The sequence below is a fragment of the Triturus cristatus genome, chromosome 11, assembly GCF_964204655.1.
Source record: "Triturus cristatus chromosome 11, aTriCri1.1, whole genome shotgun sequence".
In the NCBI taxonomy this organism is placed as follows: Eukaryota; Metazoa; Chordata; class Amphibia; order Caudata; family Salamandridae; genus Triturus; species Triturus cristatus.
This window is the reverse complement of record NC_140594.1, coordinates 506951801-506977459: the sequence shown is the minus strand read 5'-3', so window position 1 is coordinate 506977459 and position 25659 is coordinate 506951801.

The following is a 25659-nucleotide window of genomic DNA, read 5'->3' as shown; positions in this document are numbered from 1 at the left end:
GGAAGAAGAAAAGCTCAGAAATTTGACAGATGGTAATTTTTAATAGATGCTTTATTTGGCTGATAACATTTAGTTTCATGTGATTATGTATTTAGATAAATATATTATTCCCAGTTTGTCCACCAAAATTTGTCTGTACACTATGGGCCCGATTCACAGAACTAACTGAAGACAAAATCCTAAACTTACTACCATTTTGGTATTCACAGAAGGCACTTACTCATTTTGGTATTCACAGAAGACACTTACTCACTTCGGTATTCACAGAAGTTAGGACTCCTACCTTTAGGACTCCTAAATGCCTTCTGTGAATACCGAAAGTCATAAAATTAGGATTTTTCTCAGTTTAGGAGTCCTAAAGTTAGGACTCCTAATTTTACTACTACTAAACTGAGAAAAATCCTCATTTTAAGGCTTTCGGTATTCACAGAAGGCATTTAGGAGTCCTAAAGTTAGGAGTCCTAACTATACTACTACTAAACTGAGAAAAATCCTCATTTTAAGGCTTTCGGTATTCACAGAAGGCATTTAGGAGTCCTAAAGTTAGGAGTCCTAACTTCTGTGAATACCGAAATGAGTAAGTGCCTTCTTTGAATACCAAAATGAGTAAGTGCCTTCTGTGAATACCAAAATGGTAGTAATTTTAGGATTTTGTCTTAAGTTAGTTCTGTGAATCGGGCCCTGAATCTGCTGAGCCTGAGAGGTCAGCACATAATCATTTGGTGAATTTTCATCGAAACACAAGGGGGATATTTACAAAAAATTCATTGAGCGCAGAACCCCACGAGGCTGTGCTGCGTTGCACGACAGGGAGGAGCAAGAGAGCGCTGTATCGTCAGAGATATGGCTCACTCCTCCCCTTTTTCTTGAGCCGGCGCTGATTACAGCTGCCATGCGCCAAGCACACACTTTAGCACAATAGCGATAGGGAGTGTGTATTGGTCTAGCATAGCTTGTGTACAAGAAGGGTACCCTTCCTGTACCAAATATGATGCTCAGGCGCAATGTAAAGTTTTTCCCACTTTGTATGCGTGTGCAAAGTTGGAAAAGGAAGGGCAAATGAAAGCACTTCTCCTTTCGTGCGCCTCTTGAAAAGGGTGCACTTTTCTCACGTTAAACACAATCTACTTTATTTAGTGAATTGGGTTTAACATGAGAAACCTTAGGTAGTTACATGGGAACACCCATGCACCACCCTTGGTACACCCCCATGGCGCAAATTACCGTCTTCCGTGCGGGGGCCGTCTGATGTCATGGTGGGCTTGTGCGGAGAACACGTGTGGGATTTTTCAGCACTGTGGGGGAATTTCGGTCGCAGCAAAGCGGCTAATGCGAAGCAGCGCGATGCGGCTCTTTGCATTACTTTTCCGTTAATTTCAAGTAAATAGGGAAAATGAGTTTGCACCATTTGCATCATTTTTGTGACACAAACACGGCTCAAAATCTTAGTAAGTCTCCCTCTATATCCTTCAAAGAAGGTGAGCCAAAGAATTAGCACTGGTGAGCTAAGCCAGAGCAGAGGCAAGGGACCTCACACAAGCCAAACCACTGAAATATTTGACATAATTATCTTGATAAAGACTCTTCAAAATATAAAAATAGGGGAACTTTTATAGCATGCGGAAGTATTTCAATTTAGTAGGTCAGAGTATATCACTGCATTAACAAATATTTACTGAAATGTGATAGTTTAAAATGTTTTACTTACGAACATTCTTGCCCTCTACCCCCAGCCTTGACACAATGTCATTAGTGAACTAAGAGGCAAGTCAGTTGTCATGTGTAATCAGTGTGGCCTAGATTCTTAGATAGAGCAATGTTATTGTCTATTATATCAAACATGACAGGTTTTTGTACAGGGCGCATCTTGAAACCATGTATTAGAAACTGCTCTCATATCTGATACAGAAGAAAAAATAGGCTTAGTGAAATAAAATAGTTGCCTAAGATCACACAATTTGGGCAAGTAGGTGAAACTTGATTGATCCCAGGTTTTCAGGTTTCCCATTGTACAATTCAGCCACGAGATGGGTATTCCTTTCCCTCTCATTTTTTCCATCAAAGGTACTTCAAAGGTAAAGCCTTTGGGCCCGATTTATATCTTAGCGGTAAGCATACAAGCATACTCTGTTGCAATGGTGACGAAGTATGCTCACCACCAAGACACGGGTCCGCCCGCCCGATTTAGATGAGGGAGGACAATAGGTTTGGCTATGGCAGTAACTACTCCATCATTGCGATAGCCAAACCTCTCCGATGGCCAGACAGAAAATCAGCTGTCAGAGAAAAGGCTATATGTCTGACCACCCAATTAGGATAAGTGGACATATAGTTATGTTTTTTACTGTTTGTCACTGTCAGGCAAATCCTGGCGGTAAGGGACAGTAAAAACTGAATATTGCGTCCCTCGCCATGGCAGATGACTCCCATGGCAAGTGATGCATTTTATTTTTTATTTTCAAAAAGAAAATGGCTTTTTGGTATTTTCTTTTCGAAAATAAGAAAAAAATCTCTTTGGTGCAGGGCTCCATCATGTAGCCAGAGCCCTGTACCAAACAGTGAAGAACACTGATAGGAACTGCCATAACGGCAGTGCCTGTCAGTGCTTTCCAGCATCCAAAGAGATTGAGCTGGTGGAGAGAAGGTTATCTTTAACAAGGGAAGGTTCTCCCTCAGCCACACATTGTGCTCCCTGTCCCATTGAGGTCCCCACCACATCTTTCTATCTTTGTGTCTTGCCTGTAGCGTGTCCATGAATGGACACCCAGGATTTTGGCCCAGGTAGCTTTTTCCCCTGTCTTTGAGTGAGGCTTCATGGAGGGTGGTACTCAGGGGACAAACTCACATCCAAGCCCCATTGTAAACACAGGAGAAGCAAAAAAATACCTCAGTTAGCGTGGGGGTACAGACTGAGCCATTGTCGCATTGTCCCCAGTCTGCTGGCTAGTCTGATTACTTGCTGGATGTTTACTCTTGGGAGCTCAGTGCTATTATGAACACCAAGGTAGATTTAATGATCTCAAAATTAGCATTGATTAATGCATGTGTCTTGTTGAATACCAGTGGAAAACTGTATCTGCTCCACATTAGGGTCAGAGTATTTCATTTTGGGTGGAGCCCATCAACCCAGCCAGGTCTTAGTGTCCTGCAGTGAATCCCATTGAGTTAGTCCCTTCAATTGCTCAGTCATCTAGGATCCCCCCCCCCCCCACCGTTTCACATGCTATCTTGAGTCCCTTATTCCCCCTGGTGGGTCCAGGTCCTTCTGTCACAATCCACCCTCCAGCTCACAAGCCAGGTGTGCTGATTACTCTGTCCCCGGAAGCAACCCCATATATGGTAATCCCATTCTATTAAAGGTATGGAGATTTATGAGTCAATCATCATATTCAGGAGAGTAGGTTGGTTGGACCCTGATGCCAAGAGATGGACAGGGGACTGCCTGGTGGTTAATTTGAACAAACCCGCCATTGTGGCACGTGTTCTGACTGCTCTAGGCTCACATAAATCACCTAGATTGACCATCATCCTGGAGCTTTTATTGGGCTTTTTCTAAAACCTGAGATTGTGTGTCAGCCTTCATGGATCCCGGTACCGATGGTCTGGCTCTTTGTGGTCACGCTATACTGGCCCGTCGGTGCCTCTTTGCAACAGATTTGTGCCTTTGAGTGATCTTGAGGCCTATGATTAATTCATTGCTCCTGAGACACTCCCACTGCCGGTCCTGCATATAACGTCCTCCTTGGATATTCCATCTGGCAACCAGATTAGCTGAGGCTGTCATCCTAGAATATCGCGGGCCTCTCTGCTAAATTTAGTGCAGTGATTGGGTGCAGGTTACTAGTACATATCATGTCATCTGTCTGCAGGAAACCTGGGAAGTTACTAATTTCTTCTTCCTAGAAGGATACAAATTGTATTTTTCTCCTGCAGTGACATCAGTGTCGGGGAGGTCTAAAGCGGGGTTGGTCATTTTTGTGGCATTGAAGGTATGTGGTTAGATCTCAAGTGGGTTTCACATCTGTTTTAGGCCCTGAAGTTGCATGTCCCTGTCTTCACGCCTATTGTTCTGATACAATTTTATACTGCAAAACCAGGGTTGCAGGGGGCTTCCAACTTCCCCAGTATATGCTCCGCTATTAACTACCTGGTGGGGAATGGGGTTGTCGGGATAAACTTATAATAGTGGGTGACTTTATCTGCCTTCTGTGTTTCTGCCCTTTAGTTCTGGATAGCATCATGCCTAAATGTATGATAGCACATGGGCTCCACAGGGTTCAAACAGTGGAGGGTACAGAGCTAAACATATTTTTAAACATCTATAATCTGATTCCTGCCCTAGAGAAGTTAGTAAACTCAGTTATGCGACAATTATTCCCACATTTAGAGGGAGGGGTTGTGAATCAATCAATCAATCAATCAATCAATCAATAGATTTATAGAGCGCGCTACTCACCCGGAGGGTCTCAAGGCGCTGGGGGGGGGGGGAGTCCGCTACTGCCAGGTCTTGAGCTGTTTCCTGAAGGAGAGATGGTTCTGGGTCAGATGTAGGTGGGTGGGGAGGGAGTTCCAAGTCTTAGCCGCCAGGTAGGAGAAGGATCTTCCTCCGGCGGTGGTCTTGTGGATGCGTGGGATGGTGGCGAGCTGGTGGGTGGGCTTGTAGAATGTGAGTTGGTTGTTGAGGTATGAGGGGCCCATGTCGTGGAGAGCTTAGTGTGCGTGGGTGAGGAGCATGAATGTGATCCTCTTGCTGATGGGGAGCCAGTGCAGGTCTCTCAGCTGGGGGGAGATGTGGCTGAACCGGGGGTGTCCAGGATAAGTCGTGCAGAGGCGTTCTGTATGCGCTGGAGTCGCTTCTGTAGTTTGGCTGTGGTTCCAGCGTAGAGGGTGTTGCCGTAGTCCAGAAGGCTGGTGACGAGGGCCTGGGTGACCGTCTTCCTGGTGTCTGTGGGGATCCACTGGAAGATCTTACGGAGGGTGTGCAGGGTGTTGAAGCAGGATGATGAGATGGCATTGACTTGCTTGGTCATTGAGAGCGAAGAGTCCAGGATGAAGCCCAGGTTTCGTGCATGGTCCGTAGGCTTTGGGGTGGTGCCCAGGGCGGGGGGCCACCAGGAGTCGTCCCAGGCGGAGGGGGAGGTTCCCAGGATGAGTACTTCCGTCTTATCGGAGTTCAGTTTCAGCCGGCTGAGCTTCATCCATTCCGCGACGTCTTTCATTCCTTCCTGGAGGTTGGCTCTGGCGGTGGTGGGGTCGTTGGTGAGGGAGAGGATCAGTTGGGTGTCGTCGGCGTAGGAGATGATGTTAAGGCTGTGTTGGCGTGCGATGGCTGCGAGGGGGCTCATGTAGACTTTGAAGAGGGTGGGGCTGAGCGAGGATCCTTGCGGGACGCCGCAGATGACATCGGTGACCGAGGACCGGAATGGGGGAAGACGGACCGGTGAGGAACGAGGTGATCCACCCCAAGGCCTTTCCTTGGATTCCTATGTTGCTGAGGCGCTGTATCAGGGTGCGGTGACATACGGTGTCGAAGGCTGCCGAGAGGTCCAGGAGGATGAGGGCGGCTGTTTCCCCATTGTCTAGCATGGACCAGATGTCATCGGTGGCTGCGATGAGGGCGGTCTCGGTGCTGTGGTTAGCTCGGAAGCCGGACTGCGAGGGGTCGAGGGATCCGTTAGTCTCGAGGAAGGCGGAGAGCTGCTTGTTCACAATCTTCTCGATGACTTTGGCCGGAAACGGGAGGAGCGAGATGGGTCGGAAGTTCTTGAGGTCCGTGGGGTCCACGGTGGGTTTCTTCAGGAGAGCGCTGAGCTCGGCGTGTTTACAGCTCTCTGGGAAGGTGGCGGAAGTGAAGGAGTTGTTGATGATGTCCTGGAGTTGGGGTGCGATGACGGAGTCGGCTCTGTTGAAGATGTGGTGTGGGCAGGGGTCGGTAGGGGAACCAGAATGGATGGTGTTCATCGTGCGGGTGGTGTCATCGGTGCTGACCGATGTCCAGGTGTGGAGGGTGGTGGTAGGGGGCGCCGGATCGGTGGTAGGGTGCGTGGTCTGTGCGCCGAAGCTGTTGTGTATGTCAGCAATCTTGCGGTAAAAGAACGAGGCGAGTGAATCGCAGAGGTCCTGCGAGGGTGTGATGTCGTTGTTGCAGGCGTTGGGACTGGAGAGCTCTTTGACGATGCTGAAGAGTTCCTTGCTGTTGTGGGAGTTGTTGTCCAGCTTTCTTTGAATGTGGTCCTTTTGGTGGTGCGGATCAGTTGGTGGTGTTTGCGTGTGGCGTTTTTGAGGGCCGTGATGTTTTCTTTTGTTTGGTCGTGGCGCCAGGCTTTCTCGAGGGTGCGGCAGGTTTTCTTGGAGATTTTGAGGTCATTGGTGAACCAGGAGGCTTTCTTGCTGCTGTGTCTGCTGGGGGCGTTCTTCAGTGGTGAGAGGTCATCGGCACAGTTGGTGAGCCATTGTGTGAAGTTGCGGGCTGCTTCATTGGGGTCCTTCGTGATGGTGGGGGGGTTCTGGCTGAGGGAGGTGGTGAGCTGGTCGGCGGTGATCTTGCTCCAGCTTCTGCGGGGAACCTGTTGAGGGTGGTGGTGGTTCTCATGAAGTTGAAATGGACGCAGCTGTGGTCCGTCCAGTGTAGTCCGGTAGAGTGGCTGAAGGAGATGTGCTTGCTGGAGGAGAAGATGGGGTCGAGCATGTGGCCGACGTAGTGGGTCGGGGTGTTCACCAGTTGCTTGAGTTCAAGGTTGGCGAGGTTGTCCAGCAGGGTGGCGGTGTTGCTGTCATTGTTGTTTTCCAGGTGGAAATTGAGGTCTCCTAGGAGGATGTAGTCTGACGAGGTGAGGGCATGCAGGCTGATGAAGTCTGCGATGGCTTCGCTGAATTGTGCGCGCGGTCCCGGGGGTCTGTAGACGAGGGTGCCTCTGAGGGTGGTCTTGGGGTCGGTGTGTATCTGGAAGTGAAGGTGTTTGGCGCGGGTGAAGGTGTCTTCGGCGTTGGTCGTGATCCGGATGGTGTTCCTGTGGATGATCGCGATGCCTCCTCCGGTTTGGTTGACGCGGTCCTTCCGGGCGATCTTGTAGCCGTCCGGGATGGCTATGGCGATGTCCGGGGCTGAGGAGGCGTTCATCCATGTTTCTGTGAGGAAGGCGATGTCTAGTGAGGTTGTGTCGAGAAGGTTCCAGAGTTCGATGGCGTGCCTGTGGACGGAGCGGGTGTTGAGCAGGATGCACTTGAGGTGATCGGTGCTGGAGTCTGGCTTGGCGGGTGGGGTGCAGGTGAACTTGCAGGTGTGGCAGGTGAATGCTCCGTGCGTATCGGAGTGGCTTGGAAGCATGATGGCTGTCGGTCGGTGTTGAGTGCGTGGAGGGTGGCGGCGTCGTATCTCTGTCGGCGTGGCTGGGTCTGGCGAGGATCAGGGGTCGTGGCGCTGGGCGCGGTCCAGGCGCGGACGGGCACAGACGGGCTTGCCTTTGGCGCGCCGGTGGTGCGCCGGCGGCGCGGCCGCGCAGCGGTAGCCATAAGAGGGAGGGAGGGGAGGAGGGGTCAGCTGGGAGGCGGGAGGGAAATCCAATCGAAGCAGGGGGGCGGGGCCGCATGGGAGGCAGCGGCGGGAAAACGGCGCGATGGAGCCAAGGGATGCGAACACTAGCTGAACCAGGCACTCAGGCACACGGGGTACAGAAGCACGAAAAGGGCGGGCAGGCACTCAGACACACGGGGTACAGAATAAAGAGAAGGGTGCGGGCAGGCACTCAGGCACGCAGGGTACAGAAGCAAAAATGAGGCACAAGAAGGCAGGCCAGGCGGCGATCGAGCAGAGCGCTGACCTGGGGGAGGAGCAGGCATCAAGGCGGCAGGCAGGCAGAGCTGCAGCGGTGGGGAAGTGACCTACACGAGGGTCAAGGATCACCATAATCCATAATGGACTTTACTTTTGTTTCTGCCTCTGTGTTTTTGTTTACCTCAAACTTTAATATAATCCATAGCCTGTTTAGTGACCAAAATCCTTTGACCCTGGCCCATTGTGGAGTAGGGGGCGGGATCAAACCATTGGTGGAGAGACAGGGCGGGCCCACTCTCTCTTACAGGGTAGACGATTGAGATGGTCTCAAGCAGATCCAAAGGATTTCAATCTGTCGCTCTTTACTGAGTGCTAGCAGAAGATAGCTACCTGCCTAGATTTGAATTTATTGGGGGGGGTGGGCGATCCTGCCTGCATTTGAACATATTGCCCTGAAAGTGTTGGCACAACTTTCAGTATCAGTGACAAAACCCAGATCAGATAACCCAAAATGGCTTGATCTAGACTGCTCCAACTCCCTTTGTCTTTTGAAGGTTGCCGTAAAGCAGGTTCCTAGAGACAGGAAGTATGTTGCCCACTGTCAGAAGAAATATAAGAAGGTCTTATCTAACCACAAGCGTACATTACATAAATCAGCATGGGAGAACTTAGCTCAAACGAGTGAAACCAGAGACAGTGCCTTCTTCCGGAGAGTGATAAATAATCATTTTTTGATGAACTGTCAGGGCTCGCTCTATGTCACCGCATCTCGGAGCGGCAATGGGTGGATCACTTCAAAGTTGTCTACCACTTTGAATGTGTTGATGGTGTGGAGGATGAGGGTAGCTTAGCGAAGGGTAGAGCTAATGTTTTTACCCTAAAGGAATTTTTACAGGATATCCAGGCGCTATCTAGCAATAAGGCCCCTTGACCTGACGGTATACCTCCTGGTTTGTTTCAGGATAACAGTGAGGTATGGGGGCAGTCCTGACACTGGTCCTAAATGCTGCAGTGATGGAGGGCACAACGCTTTTATGGTCCACTGCTGTAATTGTCCCAATATTTAAGAAGGGGGACAAGGATAACCCCCAGTGCTATCGACCAATCTCACTTATTGATGCAGTGATGAAGGTCCTTGGGAGGGTACTTCTAAATAGGTTGGTGCTGTGGGCAGGAGCAAACAATGTATTCCCAGAGGTTCAATATGGTTTTAGGCCAGGCAAATCAACAACTGATCAATGCCTATCCCTTTAACTAATCATAAAAAAGTACACTGTTTCCCAGCCAGAATAACTCCACCTAGTGTTTATGGACCTCACATGTTATGTTATATCCATTTGTAACGCGCTCGGATACTCGTGAGTGTTCTGGCGCGATACCCAAGGGGTGTAGGGAGAAACCATCATACAAAGAGATGTGTTTTAAGCTTCTTTTTAAACGCCACAAGGTCTTGAGTGGACCGAAGATCGAATGGGAGAGCATTCCAGGCCACGCTAGATTTAACCACAAGGGAACAGCCCCTCAACCTCTGGAGCTTGAAGCGTGGAACATGGGCGAAGCGAAGGGACGAAGAGCGCAGGGCCCGCGAGGGGACATAGAAGGAAAAGCGCCTCTGAAGATAGAGGGGTCCATAACCATGGAGGGCACGATGGGCCAAGACCAGAAGTTTAAACTTGACCCTAACCGCCACGGGCAGCCAATGGAGAGAGCGCAGATGGAGAGCAACACTCTTCCTTGACGGAATGCCCAGAAGCAGTCTAGCCGCCATGTTCTGGACCACCTGCAGTTTTTTAAGCAGGTAGCCAGGGACCCCGGCTTAGAGAGCATTGGCGTAATCCAATCGAGAGAGGATCAGCGCACAAGTGACAGTTTCTCTAGCAGCCTGCGGAAGGAGTGGAAAAAAATTCCTAAGGGTTTTGAGAAGGCTAAAACAACAGCCAGCAGTTTTCTTGATGTGTGTAGAAAATGAGAGACTCTCATCGAACCATACTCCCAAGTTCTTAGCAGGTTGGCCCGAGGAAAGGCGCAATGGGAAGTCCTGCGGCCACAACTGCTCCGCATTCGATAGGGTCAATCGTAAGAAGTCGTGGGATCTGATCCTTGAGATGGGCATGGATCTAGAAATAGTGCTCCTCGTATCAAACCTACATGTCAACACCTCGGCTGCGGTGAGGTATACAAAGGGGATGTATCTCACTAAGCATTTTAGAATTACAAGGGTAGTGCGTCAGGGATGCATACTCACCCATTATTTGTTCACTCTTTATATCACCAGGTTGTAACAAGCCCTTCTCTCAGTGCAGGCTTATTGCCCCAGGGTGGGAACAAGATCATTACCAGTCTTATTGTACGCCAATGACGCGGTGCTCATTGCACCTACCACTGTGGGATTGCAGTTGTTCCTGGCTAAGTTTGTCTTGGACCTTGCGGTTGACTTCACAAAATCATACTTCATGATAGTTGGCCCTCTGTCCACCAGTTCCAAAACCTTTAAGGTGGGGAGTCAAACTTTGGAAAAAGTTCCAGGCTTTTCCTATGTTGGGATGTTATTTGATGACAAAATGAGTTGAATTCCCCTAATCAAGGGAAGGAGATGCGATTCGATCAATGACCCTGGGGCATTAGATAGCTTTGCACAGAGGGTGGGCTCATGGTCAACAAAAACCTTAGTTAAGCTTTATCAGGCTAAGTGCGTTTTCAAGATTCTATCTATCAGTGAAGTACGGGCTTACAGAATGATTGACAAAATCCAACTGGCAGAAAACACATTTCTAAGACGCATTCTGCGAGACCTGCAAAGTGCACAAACCTTTTCTGTTTATGAGGAGCTTGGTGTCAGAGACATTGGAGACATCGTTGCTCTCGGGCCCATGCTGTGCTGGATCAAGCTTTGGACTGGGGAGGGTTCCCAGCTGATAAGACTGATCATGTCTGACTGTTTTCCCCTTGATCATGCACTAAAAATCCCCTGGATTGTGCACGTGAAGGCAGCTTTTACCAGCTTGGGAAGAGCTGATACATTTCATAACCATCCTCCCCAGAGTCCCCTGGACCTTCAAGGGTTGACGGACTTATTTTTTTAATGTGTCAGACTGCAATGTGAACACATGAAGCTGGCGAAACCCATGGTGAGGGGGCACGTGCTCTCAAAAACTGTCCATGGTATGGAGCCTTATCGATCTCTTTTACCTAATGCGAGGCACAGATTTGTGGTGGTGAGATTCAGGTTTAATTTGCTGCACCATCTTTTGGCCTCCCCTGGTAGATGGTCTTGCCTGGGATTTTTGGGGTCCTGTGGCTTCGACAGTATGTCTCCATAGGATACCCTACATTTCGTGCTGCTGTGTAAATATTTTAGCATGCCCAGCAAGTGGTTTCTTCTCCTGTAACTGAAAGTCCTGAATTAATCACAAGTTTGCTCGGCGCTCATGTATTTACAGTTCCAGATGAATTAACGTTTTTTTTTGGCTGTTTCATGTTTTTTTAGCACAGCTTTGAGATTAAGGCGATCTAGACCTGATTAATCATGTTGCTGTACACGAGGATTTTTTTTATGTAATGCATCATTAACACAATTTTATCTTTTAACTATTTATGATGTTAGAAGTATGTATGCTTACTTGTTTTCAAAGTTTTATAAGGTGTATGTTTTATATTGTATGCTCTTTTATGGTTATATTTATAACAGAATAAAGATTTTTAAATATTTATTTACAGAGCAAAATCTGTAGGTTCAAGGAAACTAATCAAGGTCTTTGCAAAAAAAGTGGTGCGTCCATGCAACAGATTATATGCAGCAGATGTGGTGGAAATAAAAAAGCAATATAACTTAAGATACTCCAGCACAGACAAATAAGAAAACTATTTACCCTATCTTTGGGATACCTGTAAGGTCCATTGCATTACAGTGTTGCTCCATTTTTCCAGCTAACCACGGTGTATCATAAGAACACTCATTCTAGAATATCTTCATCTTGTCTCTACTTTTTGGGTGGAATCTCTCATTTTTCACTATGAATTTAGCCTTCAATGACCTATCTAAATTCAGAATGTCCTTGTACATTATTTGCCCTCCCCACCTTTTTTACCAGGCCATCTTTTATTTTATGTATAACCTACAGCATTTGTATAATATCCTTGCAAATACTAATGTATTGTCCATTGTCTTCAAACACCTCCCTCGAAATGTCAACCAAATGGCGTTACATAGCCATCTAATGGCTTTTAGGCCTCACTTACAGTTTAAACGGAACTGAAAATCATCCAGTTACTAATGTAAACTCCCTATAGGGAGTGCAATCCACTGACTGATTTTCCTCCATTACAGCAATATTTTTGTGGAGGAAGTCCAGCTGAAGGATTGTAATTTCCAGTTAAGTCCAGAAAGTGGAGGATGTTTAGGTCCTTCCAAACTCTAAATAAGAAACTTTGTCTTTATGTACATTTTGGTTACTATATAAACACATTTTTTCTAGTAGAAACTCCATTGTCTTCAATAAATAGAGATACAAACAATTGTGTTGTACGTTATTAAATGTCTTTGTAAATTCTAGATGTAAAAATCTCATCGTCTGTCTGTCTGTCCTATGTTTCTATAAAGCAGACCCCCAATGCCATCCCAAGTCATCATTATAATTTCGTTATTTGCGAATCCAGTTGTCTCGTCTATGTTACACTGGAATTCATGCAGCGAGACGGGATGCTGCTGGGCAATCCATTGATAACACCTTAAAAGCTCCGAGGTGGCTCCCAAAAAAGAGTTCTTTTAGAGTGATGGTCATTGTAAAATAGTTTTCAAGATTGTCCACCTCTCTATTCAATATCAGAATCATCTTTATTTTGCTGTCAGCAGCCATAAAGGTAATACAAAACAAGGGCAAAATGGCATTAAAATACATAAGGCAGCCGATAAAATACCTAAATTTGTGCTTACTACATCAAACTGCGAATGCATTATATAAATTAATCTAAAAACATCAATCTCCTTGACGGGACCTCAGCTTGAAGAAATTGTGTCACATGACAACATGTTTCAGTATCTGGCGAGGTTAATAAACAAATGATAAGCTTGTAAGCAAAGCCGCAAATTCCTAGACCTCAGAAATAGTTCTAATAATTATTTCTGTGTATATTATATATTATTCACAAAATGAAGAGAAAGTGTAACATTCTACGTTTATGCAATTTGCCACATGGACATACTCTTGAATCAATCAAGTTTGCGCCGGAATACAGAATGAATATTTCACGGTACCGGCCAGAAAACTAAACAATAAAGATCTTTCCCAGTTTTTGCTGATGTTCCGCAAATAATCTGTGGCAATAAAGTAAATAAAGTTTAACACTTTGTTTCAGGTCTTCAGCCCTCAGCCTTTCTTCTTTAGTTTGTTCTAACAGTAGGTTAGACCCTTGCTTTCTGCCAACGCCCTCCAGCGGCAGTCTCCTCAAAAAGATGTCCACTAGGCCAATTAATTCCAGGGCTTCTTAATGTATGCTATCCAGGGAATACTACGCCCCCTTTCGCAAGCCAAACAATCGAAAATGATATCTCCTGTTAGTCCTACTTTATCAGAGCTCCAAATCGACAGACAAAGAAGAGCTGGGCAAATACGGATCAAATCACTCACATAATTCTAGGCCTAATTCATTGAGACAGATAAAGCTAGATGTTGAGACAGGGGCCAACAGACGTTTACGGCAAAAAAAATTCTCTTCTCTTTGAAGAGCGATCTGGTCACCCACACCCCATGCCCCTACCCCTGTAAGTAGCTACTAGGATACACTAAGTCAGTGGTCGAAGTGGGGGAAACAAAGTAAGGGAACAGTGGGCGGAGAATCAGAGGGCGGGAATAAGCCAAGGATTGGCTCAGTGGGCGGAGCCAGAGGTGTGGCCAGAATGCACAAACATTCCAATTTTCACTATTTGTTAGGCATTTCACTGCCCAATTTAATCAGCCAATGGATACACATGATTATTTAAGGTTATAATGAGTTATTGACATTAAAACACATTCACAAAGTGGGATATGCTTCTAATCACAGACTGTCCCAAATACGATAAAATGTGGAAGCACAAGCCATTTGTCGCCGAGCCATGGAGTTTGTCATCAGCACTTCTCCCGTTTTTCCACAACAGCAGTTCAAACATGAATGGTAAAATATCCTAGTTTGCAAATGTTTTCTATATAATTATGGCTCTGCCATATTTGCCTCCTAATGCAAGTTCCGCTGTATGATCTGACCATTTAAACGAATAAATTGTTTATAGCTCAAACGTATCAAAAGTTAATACAAAATGTGACTTGTTTTGCTGTGGAGTGGATGGCTTATTACAAAGGTTGACTGATCACCTTTCTCACTGTTGCATTTGTATGTTACACTGGTACTAATAAGGCAAAATCTTTCCAAAGACTGTTAGCATGTGTACACATGTCAAAATAATAAAATATTAGAAAATATACTGCATCATGCTGCAGCCTTTTTTTTAATGCATAATTTAGTCAACACTGCAGCATAATGTTGTCCTCCTTTGCTGCATATTTTAATTCCAGTGGCCCCACAGCAAGCAGCACATGTTAAAAGTGCTTGTGAATGAAGCAGAGAGACTGTGAAGTTTGCGAACTTAGTTTGGTGTGCTTGCAAATTCTGCATTGCCAATCTCTGGTGAGTTGCAGCTACTACTTCTGAAACAAGGCCAATGGAGCTAACTATGGGTGAGGCAGACTGGCCTCATGGGCAAGTCCGGCCTTAGCACTGGTGGTGCCCTGTACATTAATGTTTGTTATTGCCCCCCAATTACCAGCTCTGCCATGGATTACCTCACTACCACCCTTTAACAGTGCCCCTTAAGTCTCCATAATCACACTCTCAGATGCATTTAATTTGATTTACAGCACCACTCATACCAGTGTAGGGTGTCAGAGCACTTTACATCACACACATTACTCAGAGACAATCAATATGTGTGTAAATCACTGTAAAGAAAATGTTACATAAGACTAAGGACTACAAGGTGTAGGAGTCATATGACAACCATACTACTAGGCCGTATAGTTTAATAGTGATTGGTCTGGAGAACCATAAACTCAGAATTTAAAACATAATACCATGGTTGGGGGTTCTCTTTAATAATCAGAATTGATTTCTGTCCAAAAGAACACTTTTTGCAACATTAGGATAATCAAAGACCAGGGGGGGGGACATAATGCTCTAATTTATACCTTGCAGTTTGTATGCAGCTCTTAGATGAAAGTTAATAGCTCACTGTTGTATGTTAGGATTTTAACTTATAAACTGCAAGTAACAAAAGGATCTCTCTGACAAAAGCAGTAGCCCACTGACCTATTTAGATTATGTGCACTTTGTGATCTGTGTAGGATGGTGGAATCTGACTGCATGGTTGCCCCTGTTTTATTCCTGGTGTTTTGCTGGTTTTCGACTTAGTCTGGCTGGGATCCTTCTATTCAGGACCCCAGCCTATCTGCTTTCTCCCTTAAATTGATAACAAGTACTATAGGTACACTCCAGAATGGATTCTGGGGTACCCCTTTAAGTCCTTAGTATATGGTATACTATGTACCAGGACCTAGGTACCCCAGAGGCCTACCAGGGGCTGCAGCATGTATTGTGCCTGCTCTGGGAAGCCTTCCAAAAAGACACCATAGGTCTGCTACAGCAGCCTGGGTAAGGTGGTGCATGCACCCCTTACTGAGATATAGGTTCACTATATCTCTCCATCTCACTGCACATATAAACCTATCAGTCACCCCTATGGCAGGCCTTACCAATCCTGAAGGCAGGGTGCTGGGTTTTATTTGAGATGGTGCCCATGCATGAGCAGAGCCCCTCTGCAGCCTTTGGAACCTTTATTCCGGGGTTGTTTGTGATGCAGCCAAACCATACACTCTTAAGTGCATTATAACCAAACGGTAAATGCTAACTTTGGGATGGCTGCACGGAAACATGTTGTGTTTGGTGTCAACCACTTTGGAATCATACCCCCACACCAGTAACTGATGTGGGAGTATGATCCCACCTGTCGGGGTGCTCCACAAGACTTACCTCTGCTTGTGCAGCGATTCCGCAGAGACGACAGGAGCGCCCGTCCCTGTACCCACCTGACCCTCGTGGACCGTAGAACCCAGCAGGGATGAGATGGACGCAGGGAAAGGAGCCTGAACGAAAGCGGTGTGTAGGGGTGCAGGGTATCTCGGAATGACCTACAAAGAGGAAGACTATGGTCAGTGAAGAACCCCAACACACCGTAGAAACACACACAGAGCTATGTCCTGTCCTAGACTCAGGGAACGCACCCTTACTGCGGCGACGCAGGTCGCTACACGGCAGTAGCTCCGGTGAAGTGCTGAGGACAGGCTATGCAGCAAATCAAATGTTGGTGCTCCCACACCGTGGTCAGTGGAAAGTACCTTAACTTCCCAATAACAACCCTGGAAGCGGAACTCAGAGTTTAGACCCTGCTCCAGAGTAGAGAAAACAAACAGCAAGGCGCTTCTGCGCGGAAGGCAAATCATCAATGGAAAAATCATCAATGGCAATTCAGCAAAACAAACAGTGGCAAAATCATCAAAGGCAAAATCAGCAATGGCAATTCAGAAATGGCGCTATGCGCGAGAGGGCAAAATAATCGGTGGCAAAATCATCAAAGGCAAAATCAGCAATGGCAAGTTAGAAATGGCGCTATGCGCGAAAGAGCAAAATAATCGGTGGCAAAATCATCAAAGGCAAAATCAGCAATGGCAATTCAGAAATGGCGCTATGCGCGAGAGGGCAAAATAATCGGTGGCAAAATCATCAAAGGCAAAATCAGCAATGGCAAGTTAGAAATGGCGCTATGCGCGAGAGAGCAAAATAATCGGTGGCAAAATCATCAAAGGCAGAATCAGCAACGGCGGGCTCACTTCAAACACAGACACAACAACAGGAGAACCCTTCAACAGCCCATAGAGTCAAGGGGGCAAGGGTTTGGAAAACCTGAGATGCCTGAACAGGTTCCGAAGTGAGCACGAAGGTAGACGCCGGGTTCCAGCGGAGAGGGACGGCGTTCACTTTCCGCTTGGCTTCAGGACGGTTGATCTCGCTCCTCGCGGCTCGGGAACTCCAAGGGAATACGAAGCGCCGAGCCGGCGGGAAACGCGGCGTATAAGCGTTTCCCCCGGAAGCGCTTCCTTGACCCTAGCGCTTTGTGAACGACTAGACCGGTACTCGACTTCCACCCGGAAGTGAGTATTCCGGGTCGTCTCTGTGTGTGCGTCGTCGTGGAGGGGGACGGCCAGCGCCGTAACGTGACAGTACCCCCCCTCAAAACAGGCCCCCCCCCCACTCCCAGGGGCTCAAAAAGGGACCGCAGGGCGAGGGCTGCAGGGGTGACTGAGATGAAACGCACGGACCAGAACAGGAGCATGGCGAACATGGGACAAAGGCTCCCAAGACCGCTCATCCGGGCCGTACCCCTTCCAATCGACCAGGTAGAATAGCTTTCCCTTGGTGCGACGAGAACCCAGGATGGCCCGGACTTCGTACCCAACATGGTCCTCCACCACCACCTGAGAAGGAGGAGAGGGAGCCCCGCCATCAGGGCGGACCGCTTGCAGAAGAGAGACATGGAAAACGGGGTGGATCCTCATGTGCGGAGGGAGCGTGAGTTTCATAGCCACCGGATTTACCACCTTCTCAATGACAAAGGGACCCACATAACGGGGTAACAGTTTCTTGGGGCCATGCACGTTGAGATGTCTTATAGACAACCACACTCGGTCACCCAAGCGGTATTCGGGTTCCTTCTGTCTATGGGCGTCAGCATGCGCCCTGTAGGTGTCCTTTGCCTTGGCCAACCCAAACCGAGCTTGCTGCCAGATAGTGCGCAAGGAATCATGATAAGAACGAACTGACGGCAAGAAGCAGTCCCGGGGTATTTCCCAGGCAGAGGTGCGGGGGTGACGGCCTTGGAGGCAAAAGAAGGGAGACATTCCGATGGCAGAATGCTTACTGTTGTTGTAGGCGTACTCAGCCATCCATAGGACCTCGGACCAGTCTGTGTCAACCATAAGCAGCAGGCAACGGAGGCACTGCTCCATGGTGTGGTTAGTTCTTTCCGCCTGACCGTCCGTTTGTGGGTGGTACGCTGTGGACAACCGTACGTCCATCTCGAGGATTCTGCACACCTCTCTCCAGAAGTGGGACACGAATTGCGATCCCCGGTCTGTTATGACCACCGATGGGATGCCATGAAGGCGGATTACCTCTTGCACAAAGATCCCGGCCAGGTTCACAGCTGTGGGCACCTTCAGCAAAGGTACGAAATGCGCCATTTTGGAGAGATGGTCGACGATGGTGAGAATCGTGGTGTGCCCCGTCTTGGTGGTAGGGAGTTCTACCACGAAGTCCATGGAGACGGTGTGCCATGGATACGGTGGTACCGGAATGGGACGCAGAAGGCCCGCCGGAGGCTCAGATGTGTTCTTACTCAGGAGACAGATGGTACAGCTCCTCAGATGAAGTCCTGTGTCGGCCACCATGGTCGGCCACCAGAATTGTCTTTGCAAGAGCTCTAGTGTCTTATGGAAACCGGGATGGCTGAACAAAACGTGATCGTGACACAGGCGGACCGCTTCTTGCTGACTGGGCACCCCGGGTAGATACAGCCGGTCTCCATGAAACAGCAATCCGTCCGTGTATGACACGTCTTTGCGTCCATCTGCCAGTCCCTCCAGGTCGACTTGCTTCGTTTCTGTTTTCCAGTAGATTTTCTACTGGGTTTTGCTATTTTGCACCATGCTGGACCGGCATTTGGTGCTGTCTTTTAGTCATACATTTGTCAGAGTACAGTCACCGCTGGAGTACCTGTGCATCTCGCCCCGTCCGCTGCCACGGCCTAACTATATTATCCCTGTAACCTTTGTTTTTTCAGTGAATTTCTAAGGTTTTTTAAATTCTATTTTCTACCTATAACAACCCTGTAACCTTTGGTTTTTTAAGTGAATTTCTAAGGTTTTTCAAATTTTATTTCCTAACTATAACATCCCTGTGACCTTTGGTTCTTTAAGTGAATTTCTATGATTTTTTTAAACTAGTAATCGCATTTGCCAAGTGGTGGAGAAAGAGGGCAGGGCCTCCACCTCTCAGGAATCCTGCTATGTTGGACTTAATGTAGGTAAAAGGAGGGCTTCTGGGCCTTCAAGAGCCCTCAGCATCCAAGAAGACTACACCCCCAACCAGCAGTGTGCCAAAAGGCACGTTTGCTGAGTGGTGGGGAATAGGGGCATGGCTTCTGAACACCTCTCCGCAATTCTGCTGTCTGGGACATACTGCAGGTAACAGGAGGGCTTGTTGGTCCCCAGGGACACTCTACAGTCAAGGAGACTTCATCCTCCAATCAACAGTGTGCCAGGAGGAGTGTTTGCACAATAGTGGAGAAAGGGGCATGGCCTCCGAACACCTCTCAGCAATAGCACTCTGTGGGGCTTACTGGAACTAAAAGTAGGACTTCTTGGCCACCAAGGACCCTCTGGAGCCAAGTGGACTTCACCCCCCAACCAGCAGGTCACCAGGAGGTGCATTTGCACAGTGGTGGAGAAAGAGAGTAAGGCCTCTGAAGTCCTCTGAGCAATCACGCGTTGTGGGACTTACTGGAGGTAACAGGAGGGCTTGTTAACTCGCAAGGTCCATCTGGACCCAAGGGGACTTCATCCCTAAATAGCAGTATGCCAGAAGGGGTGTTTGCAGAGTGGTGGAGAAAGGGGGCGGGCCTCCATACTCTTGCAAGTCTTTTTATTCATTTGGAATTTTTTTTCTTTAGTTTGGGAGGGGGGCCAAGCTGGCCCCCCTTCCCTGGTCCAATTTGGTCCCAGGAAACCCCATCCCTAGGGCCCACCCATTAAAAAAATGTTAATAAGTAAAAGGGAGAGGGGCAGATAGGCCTACCTTCAGGGCCGATTTTGGCCCTTGAGACCCCATTCCCCAGGGTCCAGCCTGCTTTTTTTTTATTTAAAAAAAATTAAACTAAATAATGGGAGGGAGGGCTGCACGCCCCCCTCCCTGGTCAATTTTGGCCCCGGGGACCCAATCCCCCAGGGTCCGGACTCTATTGTGGGTGCCCTGTCATGGCACCCACTCACTAAAGATGGGGTCTGCAGGGGGAGCTTGAAGGGCCCCAGGGTCCCTGCTGGCTCCCTACCTACTGTGGGAGCCGGCATTGCCTTTACACATACGGAGCTGCTAACATGCAGCTACCAGTGTGTAAAACCGATTGTGCTCCACTTTGAGCAAGCAAGAGCAAAATGCTCTCACTTGCTCAAAGTGGAGCACCATTTTCTATGGCTTGGCAGGAGCTGTAAAGCTCCCACCAAGCCATAGCATACAGCTATGCCACGGGGGTGGGCACCCCAGGACATTGCAGGAGCTGACCCTCGGGAGTCATGGTCCCCAGGGCCATCGATGGCCCCAGAAGGGGGGCCGTGCTGCCTCCTCCATTACACACATTACACAGCCCCAGCGATGTTGTGGTGCCTGGGGCTGCAGACGGCCATGTGGTTGCTTTCTTTAATTTTAAAAAGGTGCCCCAGGAAGGTGGCAATCCTCGGGCTGCGGAGGTGCCTCATGGATCCCCCACACTAATATCATTTTAGCCCCGGGGAGTTTACAGTCCCCAAGGCTGCAGGAGGGGCCAATTGCCCCTGCATTAATTTCAGATTTTGCCCTGAGGAAGTGGTGATCCCCAGGGCACGTGGATGCCGAACTGGCAACCCCGCATTTCTTTATTAACAAAATGCCCCAGGGCAGTGGTGGTTCTCAGGGCATAATTAGACCCAGGAGGGAGGGCTCATCTGTCCCCCTCCTTTATTTATACAGTGCTCCCGGGACCTGTCCCACCCAGGGGCTGATTAATAATGAAGCTCTGGAGGCTCCACTTCATTTTTTTTAATTTTCAGCGGGATTCGCGGATCCAGCCTGACCCACCAAAACATTTTTATTTAAATAAAATGCTTTTGTGGCCCAGCAAGAACCCTGTGAAACCTCCCCAAGAGACCTTAGGGGGTCAAGGTATATCTACCCTGTCCCCTTTTCTTTATTATTTATGTTTTTTCAATGACTCAGTTCAAGCATTTCACAAGATGGCTGCCAACACTTCCCGGTTTGAAGTGTTGATAGCCAATCATGTCTCAGCACAAGATCGGAAGAGGTTGTGAATCCTCCACGTCCCTATATATGCAAATGGAAATTTCTTGAAATTACTCTGCTACTACTAAACTGTTTTCCACCAAATCACAAAAAGTCGCTTTCTGGACCAGCAGCTACCTTTCTGCCAAATTTGGTGTAATTCCGTTCAGCAGTTCGGGCTGTAGTCTTGTCTGAAGTTCCTATGAAAATTAACATGGGAGAAATGCGTTTTTGGACCCTCCTTTCTTCTAAGGCCCTTACTTGATAGATCACCCTGAAACTTTCAAGACAGCAACTGAAGTGAGCATCAAACTAGTTTTGACATTTTCACAAGGATTTGTCAAACAGCGCCAAAGTTATTCGCAAATGAAAAACCGCTCTTCCTAACTACATCCTAACTACCTACTGGTGACTCGCATTAGGTAATATATTAATATATATCTATCTATATATCTATACATATCTATCTCTCTCTCTCTCTTGCTATATATATATATATGTTTATATATATGTATATATATATATATATATATATATATATATATGTGTATATTATCTACTGGCGGTCGCCAGTAGATAGTTATAGTTAGGACCTATTTTCCATAGGAAATCCGCAACATGGAATAACTTTGGCGCCGATTGACGAATCTTCATGAAATTTTCAAAACTTCTGGCCAGCTCCGGTCCGCTCCTATCCTGAAAGTCTCGGGATGATTCGTGTAGCGGGGGCTGAGAAAAAAGGAGGGTCCCAAAACGTGTTTTCCCCATGCAATTTCCCATAGGACTTTTAGCCGCAGCTACAGCCCGAACTGCTGAACAGAATTACACCAAATTTAGCAAAGAGGTAGTCCTTAGTTCAGACTCATGCCTTTTGCTTAAATGGTGTAAATCTGTTCAGTAGTTCCTGAGAAAATGACATTTAAAAGTACATATATATCTAGGGCCGTGGATCCTCCCGTGCACGAGCTTTATGCTAATTGGCTGTCAACACTTCAAACCAGGAAGTATTGGCAGCCATCTTGTGCCTTGGTAGAACCGAGGCACAAGAAAGCAGAAAACAAACGTGCAAAACACGCAAAGGGGGCAGGGTAGACACACCCTAAACCCCTAACCTGCTCAGGGGGTCCCACAAGGACCCCCAAGGCCAAATTTAAAAAAACAAAACATTTAAAAAAATTGTGGGATGCGCTTAGGATCCGTGCATCCCGCTGCCGAAAAAAAAACGAAGCGCGGCCTTCCGCACTTCATTTTTATTTAGCCCCCGGGGAGCTAAGTCCCGGGGGCAATATGTATATTATAATATGGGCCCAGAGGGGCCCCCCAGCCCCGGGGACCGCCACCCCCAGGGGCTTATCTGAATTATGGGGGGGCTCTGAGCCCCCCCAGCCCCAGGGACCGCCACCCCCGGGGATTTATTATACAAGGGGGGGGGCTCAAAGGCCCCCCCAAGCCCCGGGGACCGCCACCCCCTGGGGCTTTGTGATAATATATGCGGGGGTCTCTCTGCCCCCCCCACATGCCCCAGGGACCACCACCTACCCAGGGCACTAATTATTTAACATATGGGGTCCGTTACGGACCCCCAAGCCCCGGGGACCACCACCCCCAGGGCTTTAAATTAAGTGGGAGGGGGGCCATGTGGCTCTCCTCCTGGAGCCCTCGATGGCCCTTGGGACCACCACCCCCCAGGGCCGGCTCCTGCAGTGTCCCAGGGTGCCCACCCCCGGGACACTGCTGTTTGCAATTGCAGGGCGGAAGCCGGCTGGGACCGTGGGGGGATTCGGGACCCCCCCACGGTCCCCAACGAGGTGACCAGGCCCCGGGGGATGGGATCCCTGGGGCCATATGTGGCCCGGGAGGGGGGCCATGCGGCCCCCCTCCCCATTAACAACATTTTTAAAAAAAATAAAACAATGGCTGGCCCCGGGGGATGGGGTCCCCGGGGCCTTAAGTGGCCTGAGAAGGGGGGCTACGCAGCCACCCTCCATAAAATATAAAAATAATTGCCCATGCCCTGGGGGATGGGGTCCCCGGGGCCCAGAATTGGCCACGGGAGGGGGGCCTTTTGGCCCCCTTCCCGTAAATAATTTTTTAAAAATTCAATTTGTGGGTGAGGCCCTGGGGGATAGGGTCCCCAGGGCCCCAAAAAAATACATATTTGTGTGCAAAGATGCCCTGTGGCACGTTTTAAGTTGGGGAATTAATTCCTCTTCAATCCTGAGGTCCCCTGGGGGCCAACTAGCCCACCAGGTGCCTCCAGTAAGCGCCACGGAGCTGCGTTGCAGAGTGTTGTAAAAAGGGTTGTGGCCTCTGAACACCTTTCTGCAATGCAGCTCTCTGGCGCATACTGGAGGTACCTGGTGGGCTAGTTGGCCCCCAGGGGACCTCAGGATTGAAGAAGAATTAATTCCCCAACTTAAAACGTGCCACAGGGCGTGTTTGCAGACATGTCACCTCAGGCCCCGGCCCCTTCCTTCACCATTGTGCAAACGCGCCCTGTGGTGCGTTTTAGGTTGAGGAATTAATTCCTCTTCAATCTTGAGGGTCCCTGGGGGCCAACTAGCCCATCAGGTACCTCCAGTATGCGCCAGGGAGCTGCTTTCAAGAGAGGTGTTCAGAGGCCACGCCCCTTTTTACACCTGTCTGCAAACCAGATTTGTGGCGCTTACTGGAGGTACCTAGTGGGCTAGTTTGACCCTACGGACCCTCAGGATTCAAGGGGACTTAATCTCCCAACTTAAAATGCGCCATGGGGTGTGTTTACACACTGGTGAAGGGAGCGAACAGGACCTGAGGTGACGTGTGCAAACACACCCTGTGGCGCGTTGTAAGTCGGGGAAAAAATTCCTCTTCAATCCTGAGGGACCCTGGGGGCCAAGTAGCCCACCAGATGCTTCCCGGAAGTGCCACTGCGCTGCTTTGCAGAGAGTTGGTTCAGGCCGTGCACCTTTTAACATCTCTCTGCTACGCAGCTCTGTGGCGCTTATTGGATGTACCTAATGGGGAAGTTGGACTCTACAGACCCTCAGGATTGAAGGGGAATTATTTCCCCAACTTAAAACGCGCCACAGGGCGTGTTTGCGCAGTGGTGAAGGGAGGGGATGGAGTAGGAAAGAATCTCTATATATACTGGACCGAAGTAAAATCAACCGAACTACGAATTCTGATTTATTCCCCTATTATCAGGAGAGAGCTCAGTGCTGCATCTTTGAGCTCAGTACTGATCCTGAAAAGTAATTCTAACCGTACTTACCAGTAACATGAATTTCTTTCTGTAGGCTAACATTGACTGGTTTCACTTGGAAATTCTTCTAAGTGTGGAGTTTTGGAATTTACAAATATTCCTCTAAAATCAGCCGAACTACGAATTCCGATTTACTCACCTGTTATCAGGAGAGACCTCAGTGCTGCATCTTTAAACCCAGTACTGATCCTGAAAAGTCATTCTAACCGTACTTAACAGTAAATTGAATTTCCTTCCATAGGCTAATATTGACTGGTTTCACTTGGAAATTCTTCTAAGTTTGGAGTTTTGGAACTTACAAATATTCCTCTAAAATCAGCCGGACTACGAATTCCAATTTACTCACAAGTCATCAGGACAGACCTCAGTGAACCCTGCGATCGTTGCAGTCCAAACTTGCTATTCTTCCCCGCTACCACAAACTTAGTTGGGGTGGCAGAAGTTTTTCTCACTGTGCCGTCAAGGCCTGGAATAGTCTTCCTTTCTATCTCAGGAATTCTTCTGGACTTCTTCCTTTCAGAAAGGGGCTGAAAACTTGGCTTTTTTCTTAAAGAACCTTTTCCTATTGTCTCACTCGGCTTGCTAGGCAGATAGCGCACAGCGCCAGGACACCTCAGGGTAACAGTGCGCTTTAGAAATCTTGATAACATTAACATTAACATCTTTGAGCCCAGTACTGATCCTGAAAAGTAATTCTAACCGCACTTACCCGTAACTTGAATTTCCTTCCATAGGATATCATTGCCTCCCACCCCTGTTCGTGTATAATAGTTTAATAGTACTCCCGTTAGTCATTGAGCTGACGAGCTAGTGGATGAAGCACCCGCATGCCTGTGAGAGGTACCTGACCTGAGAAAGATGTTGGCAGCCTACTCAGCAAACCCCACATTTTAAAGACTGTAATCTCTACTGATGACGGTTAAAGAACCAGAAACACGTGTCTAGAGATCAGCACTATCTGAGCCAACTGTGGCGAAACACTCGAACACTCTTGAAGCAAGCAAGTAACTGAAACTGCATTTACCACAATGCCAGGGGCGAACCTTGCTGGGAGGTGAAGCGGTGTGCTCCCACCCCTGTTCCTGTTTAATAGTAAACCGTGAGTCATTGAGCTGACGAGCTCGTGGATGAAGCACCCGCATGCATGTGAGAGGTACCTGACCTGAGAAAGATGTTGGCAGCCTACTTAGCAAACCCCAAATTTGAAAGACTGTAATCTCTACTGATGACGGTTAAAGAACCAGAAACACGTGTCTAGAGATCAGCACTATCTGCGCCAACTGTGGCGAAACAATCAAACACTCTTGAAGCAAGCAAGTAACTGAAACTGCATTTACCACAATGCCAGGGGCGAACCTTGCTGGGAGGTGAAGCGGTGTGCTCCCACCCCTGTTCCTGTTTAAAAGTACTCCTGTGAGTCATTGAGCTGACGAGCTGGCGGATGAAGCACCCTCATGCCTGTGAG